The following is a 13,549-nucleotide window of genomic DNA, read 5'->3' as shown; positions in this document are numbered from 1 at the left end:
GCTGTTGGGCTGTCCTGGCTGACACGCCTCTGCAGCATCGCGTGGACATCGGGGACAGTGGCTCTGGACTGGCACACCGGGGTGGTGGTCCCCCTTTTTAAAATGGGGACCGGAGGATGTGTTTCACTTATAGGGGAATCACACTCCTCAGCCTCCCCGGTGAGGCCCATTCAGGGTCCTGCAGAGGAGGGTCCGTCGGATGGTCGAATCTCGGATTGACGAGGTGGGTATGGGTACTGGACTCCCTTGTACGAGCTGTTCAGTCCCTGTACAACATGTGTCAGAGCTTGGTCCACATTGCCAGCAGTGAATTGGATTCATTTCTAGTAAAGGTTGGACTCCGTCAAGGCTGCCTTTTATCACCGATTCTGTTCATAACTTATATGGACAGAATTTCTAGGCGCAGCCGAAGTGTTGGAGAGGGACTGGAGAATGAGGTGGGGCTGGATGTCCAACCCCCTCAACATTTTGATTGGATTAACCCTAACCCTGACACTAACCCTAACCACGCCCATTTGACATCCAGCCACGCCCATTTGGCATCATACTCCACCCAATATCCAGGCTCACCCCATTATCCGGGGCTATTGTGGTGTTGAGAGGATCCAGTTTGGTAGCCTCAGGATTGGGTCTCTGCTTTTTTGCGGATGAAGTGGTACTGTTGGCTTCATCTGACTGTGATCTCCAGCTCTCACTTGAGCGATTCGCAGCAGAGTGTGAAGCGGCTGGGATGGGAATCAGCACCTCCAAATCTGAGACCATAGTTCTCAGCTGGAATAGGGTGGATTGTCCTCTCCGGGTCAGGAGTGAGGTCCTGCCTCAAGTGAAGGAGTTTAAACATCTTGGGGTCTTGTTCACGAGTGAAGGAAGGATGGAGCGTGAGATTGGCCGATGGATCGGTGCAACGTCTGCAGTAGTGTGGAGTCTATGTCTGTTTGTCGTAGTGAAGAAGGAGCTGTGCCAGAAGGCAAAGCTCTCGATTTACTAGTTGATCTATGTTCCTACCCTCACCTACGGTCATGAGCTGTGGGTTGTGACGAGAGAGAATGAGATCTCGTATACAGACGGCTGAAAATGAATTTCCTCCACAGGGTGGCCGGGCTCTCCCTTAGAGATAGGGTGAGGAGCTCAGTCATCCGGGAGGGGCTCAGAGTAGAGTAGCTGCTCCTCCCCATCAAGAGGAGCCAGTTGAGGTGGCTCAGACATCTGGTCAGGATGCCTCCTGGAACCTCTGTGGTGAGGTGTTCCGGGCACGTCCCTGCGAGAGGAGACCCCGGGGGAGACGCAGGACATGCTGGAGGGATTATATCTCTCAGCTGGCCTGGGAATGCCTTGGGGTCCCCCCCGCAGATTTTGCAAATGTAGCTGGGGAGAGGGAAGTATGGGCTTCCCTGCTTAGGTTGCTGCCCCCGCGAAGATGGATTGAGTGATGGACAAGAGACAATTATAATCAATCCATCTACAGAAATCAGCTGTGTATTATTGTGCACACTCTAGTCCACTGCAGACCCTTACATGGATCCGGAGTTATTTTGTTATGAGTGGCAGCTATGAATCTGAGCAAACTTGAGGAGACCCGCTAGGGCCAGTTCTTGGACCTCTTCTGCTCAACTTGTATATACGAGTACATCTTTTGGGTCAAATATTACAGATGTTTAACATCAATTTATCTCAGTTCAAAATATTTTCATTACCTGTTCATAGAATAATATATGAAAAATTGTGTACAAGGTTACTCATAATATTTCAACAGCAAAAGCAAACTATGGATATTGTGCAATCCCTTGATGAAGCCCTAACACTGATGAAAGTAGTTGGGGTTTCCTCACATTGGTGATGTGTCTGGAACACCTCATGCCTGAAGGTATAAGAATTAGATATCCCTCCTGCCAGAAAATTAAGTGCATTATACCAGCTTTATGGTCATGATCGGGAAGATTATGCTACACTGAAAGTGTCCCGTCTCCATGCTCTTCTCAGCAGTTGCATCTATAATTTTCAGGACGTTTGACTGAATAACAGAATTAAACTGACATATTTACTTGTTCTTGCCAGATCCTTTAGTTACTGACTTGACACTTTGTCTTTACAACATATTTGTAATATTAAGTAAATATTATAAATATTTATCTTTATGTGCCTCTTTCTGATTGCAAAACTGGAAGAACTATCAACCTACACTACTTTATTTGAAGGGACAGTGAATGCAACCTTGGTTGCAGTTCTTTATACAACAATTGTTAAATGAGTGAACAAAGCTAGTACCTAAAACACATTTGTTGTTACATGACAGCTTAAGTGAAGTGCTTTCTATTAGAGTTATAAGAGTTGGTCCAATGTTTTTATACCCGTTTGTTGTAAATTTATAAGACCTCAAATATGCACTGAGGTCAAGGTTCAAAAGTCTGTTTTACAAAGAGTCATGTAGTGTTCACACTGATGTATATTATTCTCCAGAAGAAGACCTTTCCAGTGATATGTTTAGTGAAAGGCAAAGTTTTCATTTTCCTCATTTCATTGACAGAGACCTCCAGAAGCTCAGTTTCAGAGAACATTTCACAAGGCCCAGAGCATATAACTAATTTTTTCCCCTACAACTTTTTGGGAAATAAATTCCACAATGAGTCCCCTTTAGAGTTGTATGATTCGCAACCTTGGACATCCTTCTTTTAAGCATGAAAGAAGATGTGAAATGCTTCGGCACACAGTCTATGGGTCAGAGTCAGGGTTAAATCACAGATTATGAAATATATACTTATATATACTTATATATACATATGCTACCACTTCAACAACCTTTGATAAATAACATTTTCTTTTGAAGTGATGTGTATGTGAGAAGAATTTACAGAAGGCAATGGCACATATATTTTAAACTGGACATCAATTATTTTCAGCTGAGGTTTTGACCCTTAAGGGACAAGATTTTTAAGGTATATTCTACATATAGAACAGACTAGAACACATAGAATGTCTTTATAGTTATTGTAATAGGTACAATGAGATTTACAGTGCCATCCAAACAATACATAATAAATAAAACTGTTAGAAAACATACAATTACAAGTAGCATTAAAAAAATAATGAAATGAAAGATCCAGAAAAACACAGAGCTGTTTTCCTTGTTCTGCTTGTGATAGGAGTGAATTTACAGGATGTAATTTTGGATCACATTAAAGGGCATGAAAGAACAATTTAAATAATGTTTGCTGTTGAAGGACTTTTAACAAATTCTTATTAGAGCAGCTTTTTCTGTCTGCAAAGAGAAAGAAACTTCATTACCATACGATGAACACATACCAAAAAAAAGAATGACTTCTTTTTAAAAAAACAAAACAAAAATCTTTCATCCAATATCATGGCAATTCATTTAGAATTTTGCTAACAAAACAAGTACTTTAGTTGAACTGTACCCTTCTTCCCAGCCTTTTGACCTTTAGCTAATTAGTAAAACATAAAAACAGACTTAATTACATTGATTAATTGTGTTTTTTTTGGTTTTTTTTTTTAAAGAAAAAACAATATTACAATGTCAGCTGCATGAGTTTGACTATTTTCACAGGGCAATTAGTGAGTCATCAGACAAAATACACAAGATGTAGAGCAGCAGCCAAACAGGAGGAATACTTGTAGCTCAGAGCCAACATTTAGGTAGTGTTTTATTGCATTAGTGCCAGCGCTAGGTATCTGGCATCTCCCACCCACACAGATGAAAGCCAAGTCTTAAGTGGCAATGTCTGCTCTGAATGCGCCTCCCCTGTCTGATACAGGAGCTCTGCACTCAGAGGGAAGGAGGCATGCCAAAGCTATGATGGATCTAATGCATGTGTGAATATGTGTTTGCTAACATGGTACTCATTATGTTTGTGGTTCAGAGTTGCTGTATATCTCCCAGTCTTTCAATTTCTCCTCTGCATTCTTCAGTTTTTCTTCTCTCCCTTCTGAATTCACAAGCAGCTGGGGTGGATAAAGCATTTTAATCATCCCCACCTGATTTCTGCATTTGCTCTTAACTCGCTTCCAAGTTGTTGCAAGATGAAGTTACAGTTGTGTTTGAAATGAGCACGAGCAGAGGCGACTGCCGGGCTGGGAAGAGAGTTTTAACCTAAATCCTGCACTTCAGTTATTTGCATTGTCTCCTTCTTTCAATCAAGGCCTTGCTTTCCAAAATTCATCAGCACGTCTGAAAAGAAACAGAAAATATAAACTATATTAGCAAAATAATTATAATAATTAATTAATAATTTATATATTATAATTTATAATTATAAAATAGTTATTGCTTTTGTTCTATTGATATTGTAACACTGTATGCACTATTTTATATTCCCTTATTTTCCAAAGGACTCGCATTGTGACAATCATGTAATTAAAGTACAGAGCAGTGTGTTACACACATACAATGACAGACAATAAGCAAAAAATTTAGATTAATAAGAAGTGACTTGACTTGTCATGCTACTTTCCACATGTTACATGATTTCATAAACCCAGGCTCATTTGGTCATATCGATAAAAGGCACTGATAAAGGAGCAAATAAGCTACAGACAGTCTTGGGTTAAATTTTTGCGAGGAAACTAACCCCAGATCAGCATATCAGATTGATCAAAAAAATTCCAGCTGCGCTACAGGTATAGGTAGCTATTAAGCCAAATGACTTTACTCTGTCTCAGAGCAAAATCTTTCAGGTGATTCATCAGTGATTCATTATCTAAGGGATACTCTCACATCAGAGAGGTCCAGCTCACTAGATTAATCAATCTGTCATCGTCTCATAAGGAAGATATATGGTCATTGTTCAACAAAGCAGAGATGAAGTAAGGGGGCGGGTTTGTGGCAGCAATGGACATAGATATTTGTAATGAGAGTATCACTCCAACTATGTATTGGGATATAGGGCCTACTTTTGTTAACACACATAAGAACACAGTTAGCACCTGTTCTTGACTTAATAGTGCTTCTTGCACTTTATTTGCTGTGGAAAGCTTTTGTCTTTTCGACTCTGACGTCAAATCACACATCAGATTGTCTGAGACACTTAGTTGCACACATTGCTAACGATCATCTGTCCCCCGTCCCGGCATTCCTCCCACTTTTGCTGCTCAGGCCTCCTGCTCTGCGGCTGCTGCTTCCGTGAGACTGAAACAGAAACAAATCTCTTTCCTGCCAGCTCTGTGTGCTAGTGTTTATGTGAATGTATGTGAGTGTGTACTTCATGGAGGCCAACTGAGTTGTGGTTCCCTCAGTGGTCCTGCAGTGGTAGTAACTCGATACAGTACACACACATTTTTGTTGCTGATCCAGGCTTGTCCGCCTGCCATGATTTTGGTTCAGTTAAACTTGTAAAACCCTGCTGAGCGCCGTTAAAGAGGAGAACATGTAATCAGCATCTAATGAACACAGTCCGCCATGTTATTGAAGATAGTTATACACCCTTTAATGACACTGATTTGTTGCCGTGGACCTGTCTTTGATTTAGCATTTTAATGGCCTTAAATCATATTCCAGTATGGTCCTTCTTGTTTTCATGGTTAAAATCTGATTTGAACCCAGGCTGATCTTCACAACCTCACTCCAAATTCTGCATTATGTGTATTCTCTTAAAACTGTTTCTGTCTGTCTCTGCTCCACGACTTCAGTAGAAAGAAAAGATGTTGCTTCGAAGGAACTTGTTGGCAAACGTTCCACTGACTCACACAGCTGCTACTGAGGAGCTCTCCTCCCCTCCGGTTCACGGCCAGTAACTGTACTTGGTATTTACTGGTACTTTAAATCCACCGTCTACAAGTTTTACTGCCAATTGTGTAGATACATTTTGAAATCTTCAAAGTGTGTAATAATTAGAGGGAACTCTATTGGCACAAATGTAATATGCTGTGTTTATAACAATATTTTCATTAGTGTAGAACTGTGTGAAAATATAAATCAGTGTTTTTATTATACTACATTAAGGCATTTATATCAACAGACGGTGTGGGTCCTACGATTCACTGTCTTCCATGTTGTACGTTATGTCTAATCATAGTTTCTACCATACAAATGGAAGAGGAGGATGATGCACAGTTCTCAGCTGGTGGTACTGCCTCATGGTGCCAACAAATGCTAAACATAATACTTAATTTGTATCTTTTCAGACACTCTGCTTATCTGTTTTCCATACTTGCACATCTTCAGTCCTCCTTCAGTCTGAAACTTTCTCAACTGACATGACAGAAGAGGGTGAAGGACAATATGGTGAGAGAGGAAGTCGGGTGAAAGGTCAAATTGAGACATTGTTGCTTCATCACGAGACACACAGTGTCATAAGACATACAGCAAAGTAACAGGTGACCACAGAGAATGAAATAATGTGAGAAAGACAAGAGGAGGAGATTCAGAAGAAAATTTCAACTGACTGATATAGTGGCTTAGATAACTGCTGAGTACATGGGTGATTACTTTAAAGAATCAGCGGACTATGACACAACAGTATCATTTAACCATTATTCTGTTGCAGCTTTCATTTTACTATTTCTGACAAGTAAAGACTAAAAGTTTTTGGTACATTTTTATTTCGATTCACAGTGTAGATTTAAGTTGCCCTGTCATAGTATCCTGGTAGCATGAATAAAATAAAATCCTCTGTTGAACTTCTATATAAATACACAAGGAAAGATTGGACATTTACAGCAATTTCTCCAAAAAGACTATCTGATTGGCATTATGTATATCAATGGCACTAACTGTGCCATAGATATACACTTATCTTAAATTCTATATATTTTTCTTTTTATTCTCCGTTTTTAGGTCAACAAACATATTTACTGTAATTACCGTTTGTTACAATATTCTGATTATTTAAACAATTATTTTTTAAACAAGATATTCTGTCATATTTTCCAGGCATTGCTATAAACCATGAGTTTTATCGTGAAGCATGGCAAAGGGTTCATATCAATCTAGCATGCAGGAATAAACACAAATGCATGAAATTTGCTAATAATTCTTTCCTTTGTGACATTGTAGACAGGACACTGCTAACCATGTGCAACAAAGAAAATATGTCTTCATTTAGTGTGAAATTAAACCTGCTAGTCTTTTGTCAATGGTAATGTTCCTGAAACTAAATGTGCACATGGGGATCTCCTTCTAAGACTGCGCAGCAGCTATCATTAGCAATAAGTTCATAACATTTGGCTGCTAATTTCCTGAACATGAATAATCTGGAAAATGAATGATTTCAAATAATTTGCTGGGGGATAACCATGTAAAACGTCCCAGTTAAATATCTTTTTATTGATTTTTCTGAATGGACATTTTAATTTCAAAGCTGACAAAACATTAACATTTTATATTTGGAGGTTCCAATTTCATACCTCACATAATGGTCAAAACTAGATTGAAAAGCTCTATGATGCACAGTATCACTAAATGGTAAATGGACTGCATGCAGCACTTTCCTGGTTTTAATTACCACTCAAAGTGCTTCACACGTCACATTCACCCACTAACACCACATACACACAGTCATACACAAAATGGCACATTGGGGGCAATTTAGAGAAATTAGACAGCTTAGTGTGTAGACTGGAGGAACCAGGGATCAAACTACCAACGTTCCAATTAGTGGACAACCTGCTTTACCTTTGTGTTTTTTTTAAATTTTTTATAACATTTATAATTAATTCTTGCTTGATATAATTATCTTCGGTGTTTCCTATAATGTCTTTGTTGTATAATATTTTTTTTACAACACCATTTTATTAATTGTTGACATATACAGTTCCAATTATGTCCTGATGTTATTAGAACTTCTAGTAAACAGAATCATAGACACAGAATGCACACATAAAATACCTCATTCCCACACTGTTTTACTGTGCTCATTACAGATCTCGCTGCTGCACCCGCTGACTGAGCCAGAACTGTGACGGCCTCTTGAAATGTCATGTAATCATCCAGCATTAAGCCAAGATACATAAGCTGTTAAGTATATGACAGCGTTTAATTAGAAACAACTGATCTTCTCTCCAGTGATTTCTGCAGGTACTATTTGGGTCTGTTTCATCATCAAGGTCTCTTCCAGCAACAGTCTGCGGCAATGTTCAGCATAATTATCAGATTTTTTTTCCTCTCAATAAAGTCGAAGTGTGATGAGCAAAATCAAGCGATGCATGCTTTTCTCATTTACTGTTAACCCAATAGCTTCATATGCTTTTGAGCACAAATAAGTTCATTCAAAGGCGACTGTGAGTGGGAGCTGCTGGGTGAAATATCAGGGTGGAATCATGTTTGCAGCAGAATGTAACTCTTTGTTAAACACTCATCATACACAACCAAAAGGTCCAGTTGTTCCTCCAGCAAACTGCTCTGAATCATCACAAAATGTGTTGCCAATACGAAGCGCAGATGAAAGCCGTAGAGCTGATAGGATTATAAAGGATGCACAATAGCTGACTGTGTAATAGAGGTCCCCATAAGAACATCGAACAATAACCCCTACAGATGTAGCCACACATGAAGGTTACATGGTTGTCGCTGCATACAATAATCACATCAGAAAAGTATCAGGCATAGTGTATGTGTTCCATGTCTGTTGTCGAAATCCTTTGACCCACTATTAATAATAAATCGAGCATTTCCTTCTTTAGGTGTCTTTCTGACTTCAGTGGAGTAAGGTTTGGTGGGAGCCAAGGGCGAGTGGCTTGTCATGTCAGGGGTATTAATTTATGATTTCCATCCCAGCTTCTGACCTGTTCACCTCCATTAGAATGCAGCCTTTGTAATTTCATGGTTAATATTCAATAGCCACTTGTCCCCTGTGTCTGCTTTGTGCATGTGAAATGTCTGAAGGGGGTTATGAATCATTTTTGATTTGTTCACACTGTGTATGTGTTTGTGCATGTGTGTGTTAGTGGAAAAGGAAATGAGGGTCGACTGCAGATTGGGACTCTGCAAAACCGTTGCAGATGTCCAGAGATGTCCTCTGTGTCACTACTCCCACTCAGAAGCTTGAATCGCCTCTCTGTCTGACCCAAGTCATCTGAATTGCCTCCCTTCCGCACACTTTTTTTCTTTTTATTTCCCACACACACATTCGAAACAGTAGCTGTCCCCTTTTATAGGCACTTGCCCTGGGGCCAAAGTCTGAGACTCTTATAAGTAAACTCTACCCACAGTCCATAAGAAACAGGGGCTGGCCAACATCTCACACCCTGTGGAAAGCACACATTAAACTATGCACAAGCACAAGAACTGAGGCAGGAGTTGTCATGAGACATGCAGTATGCTAACTGATGGCTAGAGATGAAAAACGAGAATGCAAAAGGGAGGAGAGTCATAGGAAATTTCATCTTACTGATGTAATGGCTCGAACACACGACGCTACTGAAGAGTTTGGCAAATCTTTAAAACACACACACACACACACACACACACACACACACACACACACACACACACACACAGAGACACACAGAACGGCTCTGTTCTTCATATTACTTTGTTTTCTTCTTCGCCAGTGTCTCTGTGCTGAGAGCTCATACAGACCTAATCTGTTAATGCTATGCTGATGCTAAATATGCGGATGTTAAAGCTGATACAGATAATATATTAGTGGACAAAAGATAAGCTACTGTATCGCACGGAAATTAACTATGTTAAAGGGCCCATTTGAATGTACATTACTTCATTTTGCTGGATATTTAGAATAGCTTTGCATCCATGAATTTTAAGATTGTTTACATTGATGTATCCTCTTTTTTTCCCCCTCCTTATTTTCAAAATGTTCCTTTTAAAGAAACTCCAGTCCCATAAGTCCTTCCTCCAGGAAGAAAAAAATTACTTTGAGTTGACATTAAATCAAACTTAGATTCTGAGACACCTGTATATCTTTTTTTTTTGTGGGTCACAAGGCAAATATTTAAACCAGTAAGGCTGTTTTATAATGTGAAGGCTACATTTTCCAGGCAGCTCAGAAGCAGGATATTCTGTGGCAAAGTGAAATGTTGTACATGTACTGTTGTTTTGAAAATATACATTAGTTTTTCTGTCACTCGGGGTCAGTCTCATAATATATGATAAACAATCTGAGATGTGGGATGCTCTTGATTAATTTAGTGTGCCATTGTTTGTTAGTGAAGTTTTACAGCAATTGAAAAAGACCTAATTTACTTACAGTGAATAGCTTGCTGCTACGTGTGAAAAAAATGTAAGCATCTGAAAAAGAGTTTTTATAGCCAGAAAAAATTGTAATGAAGGCAAAATTTGACAACTTTATTCGGTCATTTAACAAAATCTAACACAAAAGAAATCAACACTATTTTGGAGATATTTACTATTTATTACCATGTGACATTATTACAGTGTAATCTTCTGCTTCCTGGTATCTATTAGGGGAAGACGACATATATCAGGTTGTGTTCAATGAGATTTTGGACAAAGTTTTTACCATAAAGTGATGCAAAACTAAACGTACCAAATATGTCATCCAATGTTAAATATCAGGGACTAAAATAATTGATCAGGACATTACTAGTAAATGTCTACATGCCTGCTCAGGCTGTTGTACCTGCGCCATAAAGTGTATAGTGGTTAAATGTTTAAATAGTTTGGCTTGTATCTTTTACTTTTTTCTTTTACCGCTAAACAAGCACATCTTAATGCTAAGATACTGATATATTAATCCCTCATAGTTTTTTATGCTGTAGAATGGTTGAACTGGAGTATTTATGCAACCATAATGTAACAAGTTTTCATTGTAAAATAGAATAAAAAAAAAACAAGCAAAACATGAAGTGAGGAATTCACATTGTTTATTCAGTCTTAAACAAAGAGATGTTAATGTGACTTCCAAGACAGCAACTCAAACTGACATTAAATTGGGGTAATGTAAACAAAATGACATAGTGGACTACACTCTAGTAACAACTCAGCTGGGCTAGAATAACTTTCAGATTACTGGCAGAGGCAGCCAGTCCTTTAATTCAATATTCAAATTTCATCTCATAATGACACAAGTCCATAATATTTCTATAGGCAATGCAAGTCTTAATAAAAAATAGAAAAATGATAAAACTGAATACTGAAACCACTGAAAGTCAACATGTTTTCCAGTATTACTGTGATTGCTTAAAGGAACAGCAGGGACATATTTGACAAAGACATGAGTAACTTTTTCTGCTTTTTGTTGTTTATGTCCAGCTGGTGTTTCCCATTACCAGACCAAGCAAACAGTGTCTCCTATGCATCCAAACTGTGCCCCCTTCTCTGCACTACTCTGCAGAAATATACATCGGTATATGTTCAAAGATATTCAGACACCAAAAAAAGAACATTTTTGCATGGAGTTTGCATGGATTCTCTCCTGGTTCTCCATATTCCTCCCACCATCCAAACACATACATGTTTGGTTAAATGGTCTCTAAATTCTATCTTGAAGTGAGTGTGAGCGTGAGTGGTTGTCTGTCTAATTTGGACTTGTGATGGCCTGGTGAGCCTGTCCAGATTGTACTCTGTCTCTTGCCTTGTAGTTGCCGCGGTGGGCTCCAGAACTACCCGCCCCATACCTTGCGACCCACCACTGGAATAAGCGGGCATAAAAAAATAAATGTATGACAAATTGTTTTAATAGGCAGATGGCTAACTGTAATCCAGTGGTACAAATCTGCTTTTATCTTCTGTATTCTGTTAAGTAACCAGTGCTGTTTATATTTTGTTATACCTTGTATATCTTATAAGATGTAACGGTTTACATCTTAATTTCACATGAAGATGAGAAAACATTGCAGACACCAGAGATATTTACCACAATGTCCTCCGGCTCTGGTGACTGAGAACACTTCTCTAGGTGAAGCTCTGCAATTTCAATTTGCACTTGTAATGTTTTGTAAATAAAATAAAATAAAAAAAAAAAAAAGATTGTTACCACTTGTTTATATATCATCACATGGTATCATCAATCCTCCCTTCATAAACCTCAAAAAAGTTGCATTGTTTCCAGGGCTCTCCAGGTTTTGAAAATGTCTCAAAAAATAGAAACACAATCAGTCCGACTCATCTCTTCTCACGCTGCTTTAGTTCACTGCTTTGGATTATATGAAAATACAAGTGCATTTAGCATTTTCTGCTTTGGTGTTACTGAGTACTATTGTGGTGTACTTTCATCCTCAGTGTAATATTTAAACCCCTAAAATAGGATTTCATCAAACAAGTTACTCCAGAACTATAGCACTTTTATGTAAATGTATGGAAAGGTCTAGAAACTAAGGCCCAGAATGAGTAAACTCTTTAATATTTCCAAGAAAAAAAGGATTTTTCCAACAGTATTTCACCAGAAGAAAGATTTGCATCAAGTCACCATAAAATGCACAACAGATCTACGTGACATTTCAAGAGGTATTGGGTTGGAAACGGTATGCAGCACTCGATATGGTGAGTGCAGGCCTATTATCATACTGTACCATTCATAACACAGGCATATGGATCGAGCTTAGCATAATTTCATGAGATTTTCACTCAAGGAACTGATTTAGATTTGAAGCCGTGTCTGCTTTAGTACAGCCCAGCAAAACCCGATAACAGAAATGTGATTTCTTTTCACATTAGAGGAAAAATGCAAATATCTTAACAAAAATCTACAAAACAAGGATTAATACAGATTTTGTAAAGTTGAGGAACCTACTTGAAAATTCAAGCCTTAAGCTAAGCTGAAGCCATCTGTTCACGTGACAGGAATGACAGAAAAATGAAATGTATTTAAAAGAGATGATGCCTTCCAGCCCTTTACCAGATGAGCAAAAAAAAAAGGTACAGTCAAAGCCGCTCAAATGAAATGTGAAAGTAAACAAAATGTGAAATATTAGACGAGGAGAGATTTTTGAGTATGAAAGCTCTCCTTTCACATGTTGGAGTAGAAAATGTGTCTATTACTTACAGTACTCGTGTAATAAGTTGTATGTCCTGGCAGATGCACGAGGCTTTCATGGTTCCTCTCTGAATCCGTCCAGTAAGAAAAAAAATGCATTTTAGCCAAAGTGATCTGTCTAGAATATTGCCACAAGCCACCGTTGATGTTTTTATTTATTTTCTACAATGCAACAAGAGCGAATACAGTGGATGTTTCAGCACGTCGCTGTTGGAATGTGTATTTTCTAAAAGCCACTGTGAGCACTCACACTGGAAGAGTTTAACCTTGCCAAGGACAGGAGGGCAGACTGCGTTTTTACGGAGATCTGAGCGTCCATTTTCCCATTATGCTACTGCTCTTATCTACAGAAACACTAAAATCCAGTTAAATGGAGCCATTTTCTCATTTGCCTTTGGAGGTCATTTTTCATGCTTGAAGAACTCCAGTAATTCAGATGGCAATGGAGGCTTCGTTGTATTAATAGCTGGTTCAGTGAGGGTCTGGAGGCTCCGTCTACACAACCTGGTAGACTCTCGAGAATCAGTGCTGGAATTTTCTCTCAACCATACACTTAGCTGTAGAGCAATGAACCAACAGCTGAAACAAAGCAGAGAAGATAATTGTCCTGTGATGTGATCAACAAAGGAAGTAAGAACTGATCT

This window comes from Telmatherina bonti, assembly GCF_933228915.1.
Source record: "Telmatherina bonti genome assembly, chromosome: 6".
NCBI lineage: Eukaryota > Metazoa > Chordata > Actinopteri > Atheriniformes > Telmatherinidae > Telmatherina > Telmatherina bonti.
Note: the sequence above shows the minus strand (reverse complement) of the source record.